This window comes from Macrobrachium rosenbergii, chromosome 1 (assembly GCF_040412425.1).
Source record: "Macrobrachium rosenbergii isolate ZJJX-2024 chromosome 1, ASM4041242v1, whole genome shotgun sequence".
Taxonomy (NCBI): Eukaryota; Metazoa; Arthropoda; class Malacostraca; order Decapoda; family Palaemonidae; genus Macrobrachium; species Macrobrachium rosenbergii.
In genome coordinates, this window is record NC_089741.1 from 54316858 (window position 1) to 54334357 (window position 17500).

General features: G+C 33.0%; 1 protein-coding gene across 3 annotated transcripts in view; it reads right to left on the minus strand.

Moving 5' to 3' along the window:
• Positions 1-17500, minus strand: part of LOC136837494 (uncharacterized) — a 214960-nt gene that overhangs the window by 155053 nt on the left and 42407 nt on the right. For all 3 annotated transcript variants that reach the window (XR_010852712.1, XR_010852720.1, XM_067102455.1), the window contains exon 4: positions 11273-11353. The gene's annotated coding sequence lies outside the window, so the exon portion shown is untranslated. The remainder of the gene's footprint in view (positions 1-11272; positions 11354-17500) is intronic.

A 17500-nucleotide genomic window follows, 5' to 3' on the forward strand; every position in this document is an offset into this window, starting at 1 on the left:
TGGTAAACAGAGTCTCATAAATTAACATAATCTTCTCTTATCCGAGTTGTTAAAAAATATCATTCAAGTAAGTACTCATACCAGCGTCGTGTTTCTTCAGAATATTTTTAATCATCATAATTTATATTATAATGGTTAATTATATTACAAACCTAGAATAGGAGGACTCTTTAGACATGCGCTTAAACCAGGCGCCAGAGAGCAAAAGGCTCTCTGACGCCGCCTAGGGTCTTTGACCTTGGTCGTTTGACGCTAGGTAATCTCTTCAATCAATAAACATAAGTAATAAATCTCATTCAAGGGATTCTCATCTCGTAGGCTCCCATTGGTGAGTGGGCTAAATGTAGCCTTTGGTTCAGCCACGAAATCTTCTCTCTCTGATCTCTTTCTCTCGACAATGGCTTGATGGAGCCAAGATTTATTGAGATATTAACTAAAGCTCTTGATTCATTATTCATCCTCGAATATAAATTTTTTTGTAATTGGGTCGTTCCTTGATTTAAAAAGAAGCTTCGATATCTGCCTCTTTTCATTCTGAATAGAACGAATGTTTCAATTCACGTTCGGTGTTTTTGGCCAAATATGAATCATTTAAATTTCAAGCAAATCTTATGTTTTTAGTAGATGCCTCTAGGACAAAACGATCAGGTTTCCTTATTTAAATATCTTGTTTGTTCTAGTTTTCCTGTCATTGCTGTTTTAGTATGTACGTATTTATTGCCTTTTTATTTGCCTTATTTAGTGATCTTATTTGTCTTAGTTTTTCTATCATTTTTGTTTTAGTCTGTACTTACTTATTTTTTTTTTTATTTGTCTATTTTATTCCTTTCGGTTTATATTCATCGCTGCAACTCTTCTTTTTAAGAATTTTCTTACGAATGAATGATCTATTATTATTATTATTATTATTATTATTATTATAATGACCTCTAGTTGCTAACATGGCAGAGCTGCCAAACACATGGACCAATCTCAATGACTGACCTCTGCCCTGGGGTCAGAGGTCAAGGTCCGATTTTTCTGTAATTTCAACATTGCAGAAACAGTTCTGTTCTGTTCACTTTGCAGATGGTGTGGACCACTGGATACTGACTTGCCAACAGGAACCATCTTATTATTACTTTGTAGCATAATAAAGTAAATTTTATACGCATGCAGTAAAACTGAACATAAAACACAAATTGGATGATAAGAAATCTCGTGATTTGAACAGTTTGTGACATAGGCCTATGTGTAGCCTTGTTATACTAATGAGATGAATCATAATTATTGACAGCTCATTGTTCGTTTGTGTCTGATCTGAGGAAGCTGCTTGATACCAGATTGTCTTTCTGTGTTTGTATTGGTATATTTTAGATACAAATTGGCATGTTTGTGATTTATACAATATTTATATATATATATATATATATATATATATATATATATATATATATATATATATATATATATACACTATATATATATATATATATATATATATATATATATATATAGTCTGTAGTGGCAAGCTACTTGAAATCTTAGCTTAATGATAAATAATATTGCCAAGACCAGGAAGAACATTCTTTATTGTACAAGCTTTCGAGGTATAAAACCTCATCATCAGGAGGCTGAAAAAAACCGACAAGGATGAGAATCAATAAAATTACAATAAAATAAATTGTCATAATAAATCTTCAGCAAAAATACTAACGAAATATATAAAATGAACAAGTAAATGCAAACTAAAAGGGTGAGACGTAAAATAACGAAAAATTAAAAACACAAACATAAAAATATGGAAATAAAACTAAGGTGAAATGTAAACAAACTACCACTCACAAAGTAAAATATTTAACGACCTAATTGAGTACCTACTATGAAATTACACGATAACTAGTTGAATACCAGACGGGTTGTTGTTCAATTCCGGCTTCATCTTTTTAATTGTCAGCGACTCTGAAATTAAAAGGTCCAGTCTATTTGAACAAAAAGACAGTACCCGAAAATCCAGGTCAGTGAAAGGATGGTCCTGTGCTAAACTGTGTTCTCTAATGGCAGAAAAGGGTGGTTTGGAAATGGGAAACCTAGTTCTAATAGAAAGACCTCTGTGTTCCAAAATTTTGTGTCTGAGCCAGCGGGAACTGGATCCCACGTATCGCAGACCACACTGCGAACAAGTGAACAAGTAAACGACACAGGAATTAAGGTCCACAGGCAGAGTAGGCTTCTCTCTCAAAAGTGATCTTATTGTAAAAGGATTACAGAAAACAAACCGGAAAATGATTTGAGGGAAACAATGCTTAAGTATTTCTTGTAACTTTTTTCGGACCATATAGCTACTATGACCAAGGTAAGGCAATTTAATGTACTTTACATCTTTACTAGCAGTAGTACACCGGTTTGGGACAAAATTTTTCATTTAAAAAATTTTTCAGAACTTTGTAAAATACAAAAAATGGGAAATGAGTTTTCAGAAAAATAATCCTGGAGGAAAACCATATCTTGATGAAATAAATTAAAATCACAACAAACATTGTAGGCTCTATTTATCATAGTGCGTATTGAGTTCATCTTATACAACTTTGGCGAAAAACTGAGGTAATTCAATCCCAAGCCAGTAAAAGTACTTTTCCTATAAACAGAGGTCTCAAATTTGCCACTATTTCTGTATACCTGTACATCTAAAAATGACAACTTATTATCCTGTTCCGTCTCACAAGTAAAAGAAATGTTAGGGTGACGAGAATGAAAATATTTAAAAAACAAATCAACATGTGAAAATTCCTTAAACACAAGGAAAGTATCATCTACATGCCTACGGTAATACAAAGTTTTGAAAGCACTAGGGCATTCAGACATCCAAATCCTTTCACAGTAACCCATGATGCAATCCGCATATACAGGTCCAAGGGAATTTCCCATAGCTACTCCATCTATTTGATTATATAATTTACCATCAAAAGTAAAAATGCCATCAGCAGTTGCTAAATGTAATAATTTTTGCAAGTCTATTTTATTAAGTCCAAACACTGATAAATCGTCTTCACATATATTATCAAGAATAATGTCGGTTGTTTCTTTTAGTGGGATATTGGTGAAAAGAGAGGTTACATCGAAACTAGCCATTACAACATCTTGGTTAAAATTGAAAGAGCATAATTCTTTAACAAATTTGGAAGAATTACAGATGTTAAATTCACTTAAAGTTAGAGGGTTTAAAACTGGAACTATAAACTTAGACAGGTTATAACTAAAAGTACCAATTGAGGAAATAATAGGTCTTAAAGGGTTTCCTATTTACCTTAGGTAGACCATACAAATAATCAGGCTTAGACCCTGAAGCAAATAGAGAGCTATATGTAGCTTCCCCAATCAGAATTATTTTTCTGAAAACTCATATCCCATTTTTGTATTTTACAAAGTTCTGAAAAAAATTTTAAATGAAAAGTTTTGTCCCACACCGGTGTACAGTACTGCTAGTAAAGATGTAAAGTACATTAAATTGCCTTACCTTGGTCATAGTAGCTATATGGTCCGAAAAAAGTTACAAGAAATACTTAAGCATTGTTTCCCCCAAATCAGTTTCCGTTTGTTTTCTGTAATCCTTTTACAATAAGATCACTTTTGAGAGAGAAGCCTACTCTGCCTGTGGACCTTAATTCCTGTGGCGTTTACTTGTTCACTTGTTCGCAGTGTGGTCTGCGATACGTGGGATCCAGTTCCCGCTGGCTCAGACACAAAATTTTGGAACACAGAGGTCTTTCTATTAGAACTAGGTTTCCCCTTTCCAAATCACCCTTTTCTGCCATTAGAGAACACAGTTTAGCACAGGACCATCCCTTCACTGACCTGGATTTTCGGGTACTGTCTTTTTGTTCAAATAGACTGGACCTTTTAATTTCAGAGTCGCTGACTATTAAAAAGATGAAGCCGGAATTGAACAACAACTCGTCTGGTATTCAACTAGTTATCGTGTAATTTCATAGTAGGTACTCAATTAGGTCGTTAAATATTTTACTTTGTGAGTGGTAGTTTGTTTACATTTCACCTTAGTTTTATTTTCATATTTTTATGTTTGTGTTTTTAATTTTTCGTTATTTTACGTCTCACCCTTTTAGTTTGTATTTACTTGTTCATTTTATATATTTCGTTAGTATTTTTGCTGAAGATTTATTATGACAATTTATTTTATTGTAATTTTATTGATTCTCATCCTTGCCGGTTTTTTCAGCCTGATGATGAGGTTTTATACCTCAAAGCTTGTACAATAAAGAATGTTCTTCCTGGTCTTGGCAATATTATTTATCATTAAGCTAAGATTTCCAAGTAGCCGCCCAATTACCGAGACTTACACACACCACACACACACACATATATATATATATATATATATATATATATATATATATATATATATATATATATATATATATATATATATATATATATATATATATATATATATATATATATATATATATATATATATATATATATATATATATATATATATATATATATATATATATATATATATATAATATATATATATATATATATATATATATATATATTGTATAAATCACAAACATGCCAATTTGTATCTAAAATATACCAATACAAACACAGAAAGACAATCTGGTATCAAGCAGCTTCCTCAGATCAGACACAAACGAACAATGAGCTTTCAATAATTATGATTCATCTCATTAGTATAACAAGGCTACACATAGGCCTATGTCACAAACTGTTCAAATCACGAGATTTCTTATCATCCAATTTGTGTTTTATGTTCAGTTTTACTGCATGCGTATAAAATTTACTTTATTATGCTACAAAGTAATAATAAGATGGTTCCTGTTGGCAAGTCAGTATCCAGTGGTCCACACCATCTGCAAAGTGAACAGAACAGAACTGTTTCTGCAATGTTGAAATTACAGAAAAATCGGACCTTGACCTCTGACCCCAGGGCAGAGGTCAGTCGTGAATTGGTCCATGTGTTTGGCAGCTCTGCCATGTTAGCAACTAGAGGTCATAATAATAATAATAATAATAATAATAATAATAATAATAATAATAATAATAATAATAATAATAATAATAGATCATTCATTCGTAAGAAAATTCTTAAAAAGATGAGTTGCAGCGATGAATATAACCGAAGGAATAAAAATAGACAAATAAAAAAAATAAATAAGTACAGACTAAAACAAAAATGACAGAAAAACTAAGACAAATAAGATCATTAAATAAGGCAAATAAAAAGGCAATAAATACGTACATACTAAAACAGCAATGACAGGAAAACTAGAACAAACAAGATATTTAAATAAGGAAACCTGATCGTTTTGTCCTGAAGCATCTACTAAAAACATAAGATTTGCTTGAGATTTAAATGATTCATATTTGGCCAAAAACACCGAACGTGAATTGAAACATTCGTTCTATTCAGAATGAAAAGAGGCAGATATCGAAGCTTCTCTTTTTAAATCAAGGAACGACCCAATTACAAAAAAAGGGATATTCGAGGATGAATAATGAATCAAGAGCTTTAGTTAATATCTCAATAAATGTTGGCTCCATCAAGCCATTGTCGACAGAAAGAGATCAGAGAGAGAAGATTTCGTGGCTGAACCAAAGGCTACATTTAGCCCACTCACCAATGGGAGCCTACTGACGATGAGAATCCCCTTGAATGAGATTTATTACTTATGTTTATTGATTGATGAGATTACCTAGCGTCAAACGACCAAGGTCAAAGACCCTAGGCGGCGTCAGAGAGCCTTTTGCTCTCTGGCGCCTGGTTTAAGCGCATGTCTAAAGAGTGCTATTCTAGGTTTGTAATATAATTAACCATTATAATATAAATTATGATGATTAAAAATATTCTGAAGAAACACGGCGCTGGTATGAGTACTTACTTGAATGATATTTTTTAACAACTCGGATAAGAGAAGATTATGTTAATTTATGAGACTCTGTTTACCAGTGATATTTTCACTACTTGCATTAGGAAGAAATTTTATTTATGCTTTAAATAAAACTTAATATTCCTTTAATACACTGCGAATTGATTTTTAAATATTGAATATTTAATGGCTCATTCAACCGTGTTAAGGAAGTCATTGCAAGTCTGTCAACATGATGACGTCACAGAGGCTTCGAGAATCCGTGAATGACTGTGATTGCCCATATGGATAGATTTGTTCCTTATAAACCCTTCAAAACACTTTTCAAGTTATAATAGTGACTGGCTCGATAGAACACTTGTATAGTAAACGTAACAAACATTAACAGTTACAGAATTCTTGGAATTGTCATAGGTATTACATAAAATAAGTCTTTCAAGATACAAAATCATTTTTTTCCAGGAATCCAGAAGACTTTGCTCTCACTGACTCCTGGATTGTCCGAAGTAAAGAGCCTTGGGCCTTTCACTTGTTATGGAGCCGATTTCAGACTCCGTAACATTTGGTGTCCCGAGAGTCGTTTTCGGCTCAGAAGGCCTAAGAGGAAGACCCCATGTGGTGGGTCAAAAAGCCCTCTTAGGAATCCCCGAATAAGGACTACCTCTCGGTTTGGGGTTCCGAGACAGGACAGGTTCCTGACGTCCCCCGCCAATCCAGGAGTCCAGACTCATTTTCTCTCTTCTTTTTCTTCTGCTTCTTCTTCTTCCTTCAGCCCTCAGTTGGTTCATCTGGCTAAAATTATTTGTTTGGTAATTAGTTTAGTATATTGAATATATCTTTGTTCCTCGTGGCATTACAGTTTTTGAATAGAGAAGTCCTTTTTTTTTTTTTTTTAGCTCTAAATGCCTTAGTTTTCACATCATTTGAGTAGTCTCGAAGCTGTATATACAAAGGTCCTTTTACCAACATATATATTTTGTATCTTAGATCCAGTAACCTATATTTTATTTTACTTTGCTTTTACCATGAGTGCTTTTACAAATCTTGATATTTTTTTTATTATTCATAAAAATATACGTTAAAACACATTAACTTTCGATCTTCGTTTGAACAGGTAGCGAATGAAGCTCAGTAAAGATTCTTCAGTAACATATTTAAGTGATTATATATATATATATATATATATATATATATATATATATATATATATATATATATATATATATATATATATATATATAACTTAATGATAAATAATATTGCCAAGACCAGGAAGAACATTCTTTATTGTACAAGCTTTCGAGGTATAAAACCTCATCATCAGGCTGAAAAAACCGACAAGGATGAGAATCAATAAAATTACAATAAAATGAATTGTCATAATAAATCTTCAGCAAAAATACTAACGAAATATATAAAAGGAACAAGTAAATACAAACTAAAAGGGTGAGACGTAAAATAACGAAAAATTAAAAACAAACATAAAAATATGAAAATAAAACTAAGGTGAAATGTAAACAAACTACCACTCACAAAGTAAAATATTTAACGACCTAATTGCGTACCTACTATGAAATTACACGATAACTAGTTGAATACCAGACGGGTTGTTGTTCAATTCCGGCTTCATCTTTTTAATTGTCAGCGACTCTGAAATTAAAAGGTCCAGTCTATTTGAACAAAAAGACAGTACCCGAAAATCCAGGTCAGTGAAAGGATAGCTGCGAACAAGTGAAGAAGTAAACGACACAGGAATTAAAGTCCACAGGCAGAGTAGGCTTCTCTCTCAAAAGTGATCTTATTGTAAAAGGATTACAGAAAACAAACCGGAAACTGATTTGAGGGAAACAATGCTTAAGTATTTCTTGTAACTTTTTTCAGACCATATAGCTACTATGACCAAGGTAAGGCAATTTAATGTACTTTACATCTTTACTAGCAGTACTGTACACCGGTCTGGGACAAAATTTTTCATTTAAAAAATTTTTCAGAACTTTGTAAAATACAAAAATGGGAAATGAGTTTTCAGAAAAATAATCCTGGAGGAAAACCATATCTTGATGAAATAAATTAAAATCACAACAAACATTGTAGGCTCTATTTATCATAGTGCGTATTGAGTTCATCTTATACAACTTTGGCGAAAAACTGAGGTAATTCAATCCCAAGCCAGTCAGGTTGACTTGCTACCCAACCCTTGTAGGTTACGCTAATAAATACTAAGGCACTGTCACAGGTTAAGTTAAAAAATTCCGTCAGCTTAGCCTTCAGTTCATTTTGTATCTCATTACCAGCCTATGTTAATAATGTTAAAGGTACTGTAGATAAAAAGACGTTAGTATAGGTTACGGTAAAAAGAAAAGCCATTCGGCTGGCTTTCCAATGAGGGTTTGTGCCAATACGATTAAGACATTGATTACTGGGTAACTTGACCAAATATTTGTTAGACTACCCTGGAAAATTTTGCCTCAAGAAAATGAAATTCCCTAATCATTAATCATTAATAGCTACCAAAAAACATGTGTTTATGAGTGAGGAATGGTTTAGAAATCAGATACAAAATTCATGATATATATATATATATATATATATATATATATATATATATATATATATATATAAATATATATATACACACGTGTGTGTGTATGTAGTATATATATGTCAGAATTTTTTGTATAATTATATATATATATATATATATATATATATATATATATATATATATATATATATATAAAGACAAAATCATGGATTTTGTCTATATATTCATCACGTACCATATTTTCGTGATTCAGTTATACACACACATATACATATACATATATAAAATGTGTGTGTATGGTGCTTGTATGCATGCTGTCAATCATGTTTGTCAGTTCGGTATTCATACTTACGAACAATATTACCGTATATTTAAGGCTACATTACATTAACACTACAATGTTGATAACCGTAGTAAGTCTCTCTCTCTCTCTCTCTCTCTCTCTCTCTCTCTCTCTCTCTCTCTCTCTCTCTCTCTCTCATCGATGGCCATTCAGCGGGTATTGTAATACAAGTTGGTTTTCACCAAGACTCAGTGCAATCTATTTTCTTGGTCACTTGTAATGACTGTGAGACACCAGTCACTTCCAAGGAGTTGCGCTTGCTAATGCATTCACTGGTAATATGATATATATATATGTTATATATATATATATATATATATATATATATATATATATATTTGTGTGTGTGTGTGTACAGTATATATACATATATATAATATATGTATATGTCATTATGTACTGTATATCATATAATATATATATATATATATATATATATATATATATATATATATATATATATATATATATATATATATTTATTAAGTGTGTGTGTGTGTGTACGTGTGCGTGTGCAGTTCGAAAATTAGACTCCGTACTTGCTTAACATTATCTCTGAGCGAATTAGGCAAGCAACTGAGGTCTCACTCCATAAAAGTTATTTTCGCGAAGAATTGATTTCTCCCTTAACAGCTGAATCGAAGTAAAATTATCTAGATCTTTTTTGGAGCATCATCACAAGCAAAATCGCGTATTACATTTTTTAAAAAGTGGAGTTCATGAATTTCCTGACAACATAAAACAAGTATAAAATGCGCCGAAATTTCTTCGGCTCAATCCAATTTTTGTACAGTCGCTATTGCGTATAATTAAGGCCACCGAAATTAGATCTATCTTTCGGTGGTCTCGGCATAATGCCGTATGACCCGCGGCCCATGAAACTTTAACCACGGCCTGGTGGTGGCCTATCCTATATCGTTGCCAGAAGCACTATTATGGCTAACTTTAACCTTAAATAAAATAAAAACTACTGAGCCTAGAGGGCTGCAATTTGTTATGTTTGATGATTGGAGGGTGGATGATCAGCATACCAATTTGCATCCCTCTAGTCTCAGTGGTTTTTAAGAACTGAGGCCGGAGAGGAAAAGTGCGGACAGAAAGAGTGCGGACAGAAAAAGTGCGCACGGACAGACAAAGCCGGCACAATAGTTTTTTTTACAGAAAACTAAACTGAAGCTTTTTAAATCATATCCTTGGAAGTAACGAGTCCGTTGTTATCATATCTTTGGAAGTAACGAGTCCGTGATCTGAAAAGTTCAGGAGGTAACAGGTTAACCCAGGGGTTACCTTGTTTCTTCAAGGGTAACTCGATAGGCGAAAGGTTAAGGACCTCTGTCTCAGTGGACGTGAACACTGAACCGTGCATTCCTGGATAAGCAAGACAACGGCGCAATGCCAGGAGCGTCTTATCGAGAATCAATGTCATGTCTGATATCCATCCGTGTTACGTGGTGACGAGCTTCTTGCCTCTGCTGGGTCCGCTTAAAGGCAATTTGGGTACATGAGTCACTCGGAGTGGCCTCCAGACAGTTTGCTTTCGTACTCTGTCTCCCTGACGTTATTTTGTGCTGGACATGTCTTGGGTATTATGATTTTGGTTCGTGGTTCTTAGCCCTTTATTGTGTACTTGACAGGCGTCTTGGGTGTTTTAATTTTGGTTCATAGTCCGTCGTTGTGTACTTGACGGGTGGCTTGGGTATTTTAATTTTGGTTCATAGTCCGTCGTTGTGTACTTGACGGGTGGCTTGGGTATTTTAATTTTGGTTCATAGTCCATCGTTGTGTACTTAACAGGTGTCCTGGGTATATTTTATAATTTTGGTTCGTAGTCCGTCGTTGTGTACTTAACAGGTGTCTCTTGGGTAATGATAATTTTTGTTCATAGTGCGTGATTGTGTAATCAGTAGGCGTCTTGAGTATCATAATTTTCGTTGGCATGCCAAACTGGCTTTGCCATTTCATTTTGTTTTTATTTGAATATTGAATAGGCCCAGTAACTTTGCATGGCAGACAGCGTATGATTATCAAGATGATTTGTAAACCAATTTCTGTGTCAAGCCGTAAAGAATGAGACAGTTTCAGGTTATACCATTTCAACAAAACCTTTAAAAGTAACTTATAATGATTCATTTTAAGTATAGTAACCTATACTAACGTCTTGTTATCTACAGTACCGTTAACATTATTAACATAGGCTGGTAATGAGATACAAAATGAACTGAAGGCTAAGCTAACGGAATTTTTTAACTTAACCTGTGACAGTGCCTTAGTATTTATTAGCGTAACCTACAAGGGTTGGGTAGCAAGTCAACCTAACTGAAACTGTCACCTGAAACTTATTAGCACGAACTACCAGCGGTAGGTCATGCCTAACGTCGAAAAGGTTAATCAAATACAAAATACATTACCCTTAACCCTGTCACCCTTGGATTCACTTCATAAATGTTAGCTGCAGTAGTCAAACTCAAAATACACTTGTCTAAGCACTAACCTGATTATGAGTGGTCTAGGCGTCTTCCACTTCCAGAGAGCGGCAGTTGTTGCCTGTTTCTTTGCTACAGGTAAAGCTGACCTGCAGAACAGAACAGAAATACTGTATCTCCAGATGGATGTGGGAATGCTTTAGAGCTTTTACAAAAATCATTTCTAAAGAAAACAGGAAATTATGAGAAAGTAATCATGTATGCAAACATGACAAACGCCAGCAATTGTTACACTGCATCCAGAAAAGAGGGCACACGGAACCAGAATGTAAAGTGAGAGTGATTTACAGAACACCACTTCAGACAATTGCCAGCTGGGAACATCATTAAGTTTTTGCTACACTTCTGTGACAAGTTACAAGCCTGAATTTGCAAAAATGTGACAGAAATGGCCAGAAATCACCGAGCTTTGGCACTGGTTGTTCTCTCTGGCCATAGGATGGCAAGTTTTGCTAATAAATGACATATATAAACGTTATTCTTTAATTGTCATAATCTAACCGTAATACGTCATTTCAACACTCCCTGTCAAAAGGGAGTTCGATTTCTGAAATACTTGTTATTGTTATGATGCAGAGACGGGCACGCCGAGAACAAGAACGGCCATACGTGAAAAAAATAAGGGAATGTCCGCCTCTAACAAAGAGGCACAGTAAAATATTCAATAAATATATTTACGATACAGAATACCAGTACTTCGGCTTTTTAACAACACTGCAAAGACAGCTTAGGATGAATGTAACATTGTGAAACAACCATCGAATTAAAACAACTTGTTATTATTGGAATCAACAGAAAACGAGATGTATGAGACTATTTCATTATGGCGTCACAGACACCTCCCTCAAGTCATTTACCTTCACCATTCCTCCATGTTTATTTTTGGAGGCACTCCTATCAGCCGCCATTTGGTCCACCACCTGGGTACCCGCTTTTTTCAGAGTTTAGTTCCCTTGAATCATTCTTTGTAAGTGTGTTTCATAGCTATCTTTAAAAGAAATGCGTCTTTAAGGTAGTTTTATTAGCTGGATAACTGGCAGCGAAATTAAGAGACGCAATAGCATTAGAAGTAATACACTGTCGAGCATCAAGTTTAATACTACTCAGTCTGCTACGAGCTTTAGCTTGGCTACAACGAAAATGTGGGATGGTTGGCCAAGTGCAGTTGTGTAATCCTCTCATCTCCAAATGTTTAAGCGAGGAGCAAACTCATTCCCGCTCTCTGTTGACACCGGAATTTGGGTACGTCGGTTTTATTTTCTATTCCCCAATATCTGTTTATTAATAATAATAACCTTTTTGTTCTGAAGGGTCCACAATAATATAGCTGTTTCAGGCTCGTGTAAAATTTCTGAACACTTTCGAACCCTCTTCAGTCGCAATCATTGTGACTGAAGATGAACCCAGAGTAGGGTCCGAAAGCTTTTAAAATTTTACACGAGCCCTAATTATATTATTGTGGACCCTTTGGAACATTTATGAGCTCGCGTGATAGAAAGCTTTTTTCCCAATAACCTTTTCCTATTACTTGCTTCTCACTGCAAGCTACTTTCCCTTTGGAGCCCTCTTGGGTTTATTTGTAAGTCTGTTGACCGAGTCCGTTGGGGTTTTCAGCTTGAGATTTAAAGAAAGAAAGACAATAATTAAGTGGAATTACTTCATTGTGACGAAAAACTTAGTTTTGCTAATTACCCTTAACTCCTTAAACGTTTTAATTCGAAGGAGGTCTAATATTTTGTACTTTATGACATTATGTTGACTGACTGACGGACTTACAATGTGGCCTGACAAAATCAATAAATACGGATTCTTATTACAAGAATTTCCTAGCTGCTAAGTCATGGTAAATATTGCCTCATTCAATAGGCGCGCCCTTGACCTTGACCTTGACCGTCGCGATGCCAGTTTTATAACAGAATTAATTCCTTTGTTGAAAGACCAATGCCTTATTCTTGGGCTATTCAAAATACGAAAAAAGACCTTATTGTGTGGCTTGGAAGTGACGGCTTTGTTAATGTATGTTATGTAACCAGCTCAACAATTCTATATTCAAAGAATTACGTCGTCTAGCATCGCATCTGAATGGAACAATAATCCCGGCACAGGACAAAGAACACGCTTAATGCCAAAAGCTAATGGCCTCCTTTCCCTGTTGAATGTAAAACCGATTGATCGAGTGATGGATTTTGCTTGATAATACTAATAATAACTCTGCGTTCTGAATAGCTTTAACAAATAAAATAAGGCCATTAGATATATATATATATATATATATATATATATATATATATATATATATATATATATATATATATATATATATATATATATATAAATGTGTGTATATACAGGGGTTTATTTAGCATAACTTCCCCAAAAATATACATGAATAATACTTTACCTCAGCTCTTGGCCATGTAAAATATACAAGAAATACGTTGTGAATATTGTATTAAAAATATTTATATACTACTGCCAGATAGTAAACAAAAACTGCGCACTCATTTACAAAGCCAAAATATAAACATATACAACCCCTTCAGCATCTACATACATACAAACATTCATACACATACAGATTCATACACAAATATACGTTACAATCAGACAACAATAAAAAGTATGCATACGAGAACGCAGTCATTTCAATGAATGAAACGAAGGCGCAGCTCACCGAACAGAAGGCCAATAAAGACACTGAAATCACCCTATTCCACAGGATTATGGGACCGTGCCCTAAGGACAGGGCACCTTGAAGAGGCTCAATAAGCTCCTGTTGTCCTAATGCACCTCCGTGTCCCTCGTAACGCCGCCCAAAAATAACCTTCGGGGGAAGAGAGCGGGAGAGGGAAGGCAGGGTCCTTTGTAAAAAAAAAAAAAAAAAATCCCATTTCTTAGTAAAAACGTATTAAAAAAATATCCCACCCCTTAGAAAAAATTAATTGAAAAAAATATCTCATCCCTCAGGAAAAATGAATAAAAAAATATTTCATCCCTTAGGAAAAATGAAAAAAAAAAAATCCCATCCCTTTGGAAAAATTAAAAAATTTCCTGTTCCTTACGAAAAACTAATAAAAAAATATTTCATCCCTTAGGAAAAATAAAAAAAAATATCCCATCCCTTAAGAAAAATAAAAAAAAATATCCTATCCCTTAGGAAAAACGAATAAAAAATATCCTGTCCCTTAGGAAAAAAAATCCCATCCCTTAGGAAAAATTCATTTAAAAAGTATCCTATCCCTTAAGAAAAATGAATAAAAGGTATTCCACCCCTTGGGAAAATGAATTTTAAAAATTTCCCATCCCTTAGGAAAAATGAACCAAAATAATATTCCATCCCTTAGGAAAAATGAATAAAAAAATTCCATCCCCAAGGAAAAATTAATAAAAAAAAAATATGAGTAAAAAATATTCCGTCCCTTAGGAAAAATGATAAAAAAAATATTCCATTCCTTAGGAAAATAAATAAAAAAATATTCCATCCCTTAGGAAAACTGAATAAAAAAAATATTCCATCCCTTAGTAGAAATTAATAAAAAAAAAATATCCCATCCCTTAGGAAAAATGAATAAAAAAAATATTCCATCCCTCGGGAAAAATGAATAAAAAAAATATCCTAACCCTCAAGAAAAATTAATAAAAAATATTCCATCGCTAAGGAAGAATTAATTTTTAAAAATACTATCTCTTACGAAAAGTGAATTACAAAATATCCCATCCCTTAGGAATAATGAATAAAAAAAATATCCCATCCCTTAGTAGAAATTAATAAAAAACAATATCCCATCCCTTAGGAAAAATGAATAAAAAAATATTCCATCCCTTAGGAAAAATTAATAAAAAAAATATCCTAACCCTCAAGAAAAATTAATAAAAAATATTCCATCGCTAAGGAAGAATTAATTTTTAATTACTATCTCTGATCGAAAAGTGAATTACAAAATATCCCATCCCTTGGATGGGAGGGAATAATGAATAAAAAAATATCCCATCCCTTAGAATATTTTTGAAATTAATAAAAAACAATATCCCATCCCATTAGGAAAAATGAATAAACAAATATTCCATCCCTTGGGAAAAAAATTAATAAAAAAAATATCAAAACCCTAACCCTCAAGAAAAATTAATAAAAAATATTCCATCGCTAAGGAAGAATTAATTTTTAAAAATACTATCTCTTACGAAAAGTGAATTACAAAATATCCCATCCCTTAGGAATAATGAATAAAAAAAATATCCCATCCCTTAGTAGAAATTAATAAAAAAACAATATCCCATCCCTTAGGAAAAATGAATAAAAAAATATTCCATCCCTTGGGAAAAATGAATAAAAAAATATCCTAACCCTCAAGAAAAATTAATAAAAAATATTCCATCGCTAAGGAAAAATTAATTTTTAAAAATACTATCTCTTACGAAAAGTGAATTACAAAATATCCCATCCCTTAGGAATAATGAATAAAAAAAAATATTTCATCCCTTAGGAAAATGAATAAAAAAATATCCCAAACTTTAAGAAAACTTAATAAAAAAATATTCCATCGCTAAGGAATAATGAATTTTAAAAAATCCTATCTCTTAAGAAAAATGAATTACAAAATATCCCATCCCTTAGGAATAATGAATAAAAAAATATTCCATCCCCTACTAAAAATGAATAAAAAAATATCCCAACCTTTAAGAAAAATGAATACAACAATATTCCATCGCTAAGTTAAAATGCATTTTAAAAAATCCCATCCCTTAAGAAAAATGAATTACAAAATATCCCATCCTTTAGAAATAATGAATAAAAAAATATTCCAGCCCTTTGGAAAAATATTCCAGCCCTTTGGAAAAATGAGTAAATAAACCCATCCCTTAAGGAAAATGAATAAAAAAAATATTCCATCCCTTAAGGAAAATGAATAAAAAAAATATTCTATCCCTTACGAAAAATGAATAAAATAAATATTCCACCCATTTGGAAAAATAAATTTTAAAAAACCTATCCCTTAGGAAAAATGAGTAAAAAAAATCCCTTCCGTTAGGAAAAATCCATAGAAAAGCGTTACCGGAATTTGCTTCAGACCTTGGGAGTCGATTATGAACAGGAACAGGTCACAATAAGCTTCGAGAAGACATTATAGTAAGTGAGAAAATTAATTTTATCAATAGTAGTCGTAATAATACGGTAAAATGATAACATAATATTTCTCGAGTTTCTTATAATTTAATTGTTAAGCCTTCTGCTACTGCTTCCTATTGATATACATGTTATATTACAGAATATGTCCTCAGAGTTATTATTAATATTTATTGCTGTTACTGCTATTATTCTCTTTGAAAAAGAACAGGATGGTGACAAAAATGGAGTTGAAAATGAGTTCCCTAAAAAGGTTATTAGAAACGTGACTAATTTATGAATCTGATATTAAAGGAAATGGCTCACAGGAGCATCAACAGTAAGGCAGCATAAGTGAAGGAAAATGAACTATCATTGAGTGAAAAGATACAAATAATACCTTATGATAGAAGAGAGTCTTGTTTCCAATCACCATTTATTCTGTAGTATAACGTAAAGAAACTAATTAATTTTCTAGTTACTGAGAAAATATTGCCTATTAAAACCCAACGACAGGTTTGTCTTGTATTTAAGAAAAATATTTACGTTTTCCTATTGGCAAAATCGGATGAGTATAATTGTTGACATGCCTGCTGTTAGTATTAAATCAATCAATCACTTTCAACAAAAACGTATAATGCCACATTAAAATTAATCAGTATACGTTAGTTTTAAAGGTTTTGGTGATATGGTATAACCTGAAACTGTCTCATTCTTTACGGCTTGACACAGAAATTGGTTTACAAATCATCTTGATAATCATACGCTGTCTGCCATACAAATTTACTGGGCCTGTTCAGTATACAAATAAAAACAAAATGAATTGGCAAAGCCAGTTTGGCATGCCAACGAAAATTATGATACTCAAGACGCCTATTGATTACACAATTACGCACCATGAACAAAAATTATAATTACCCAAGGACACCTGTTAAGTACACAACGACGGACTATGAACCAAAATTAAAATACCCAAGCCACCCGTCAAGTACACAACGACGGACTATGAACCAAAATTAAAACAGCCAAGACGCCTGTCAAGTACACAATAAAGGGCTAAGAACCACGAACCAAAGTCATAACACCCAAGACATATCCAGCACAAAATAACGTCAGGGAGACAGAGTACGAA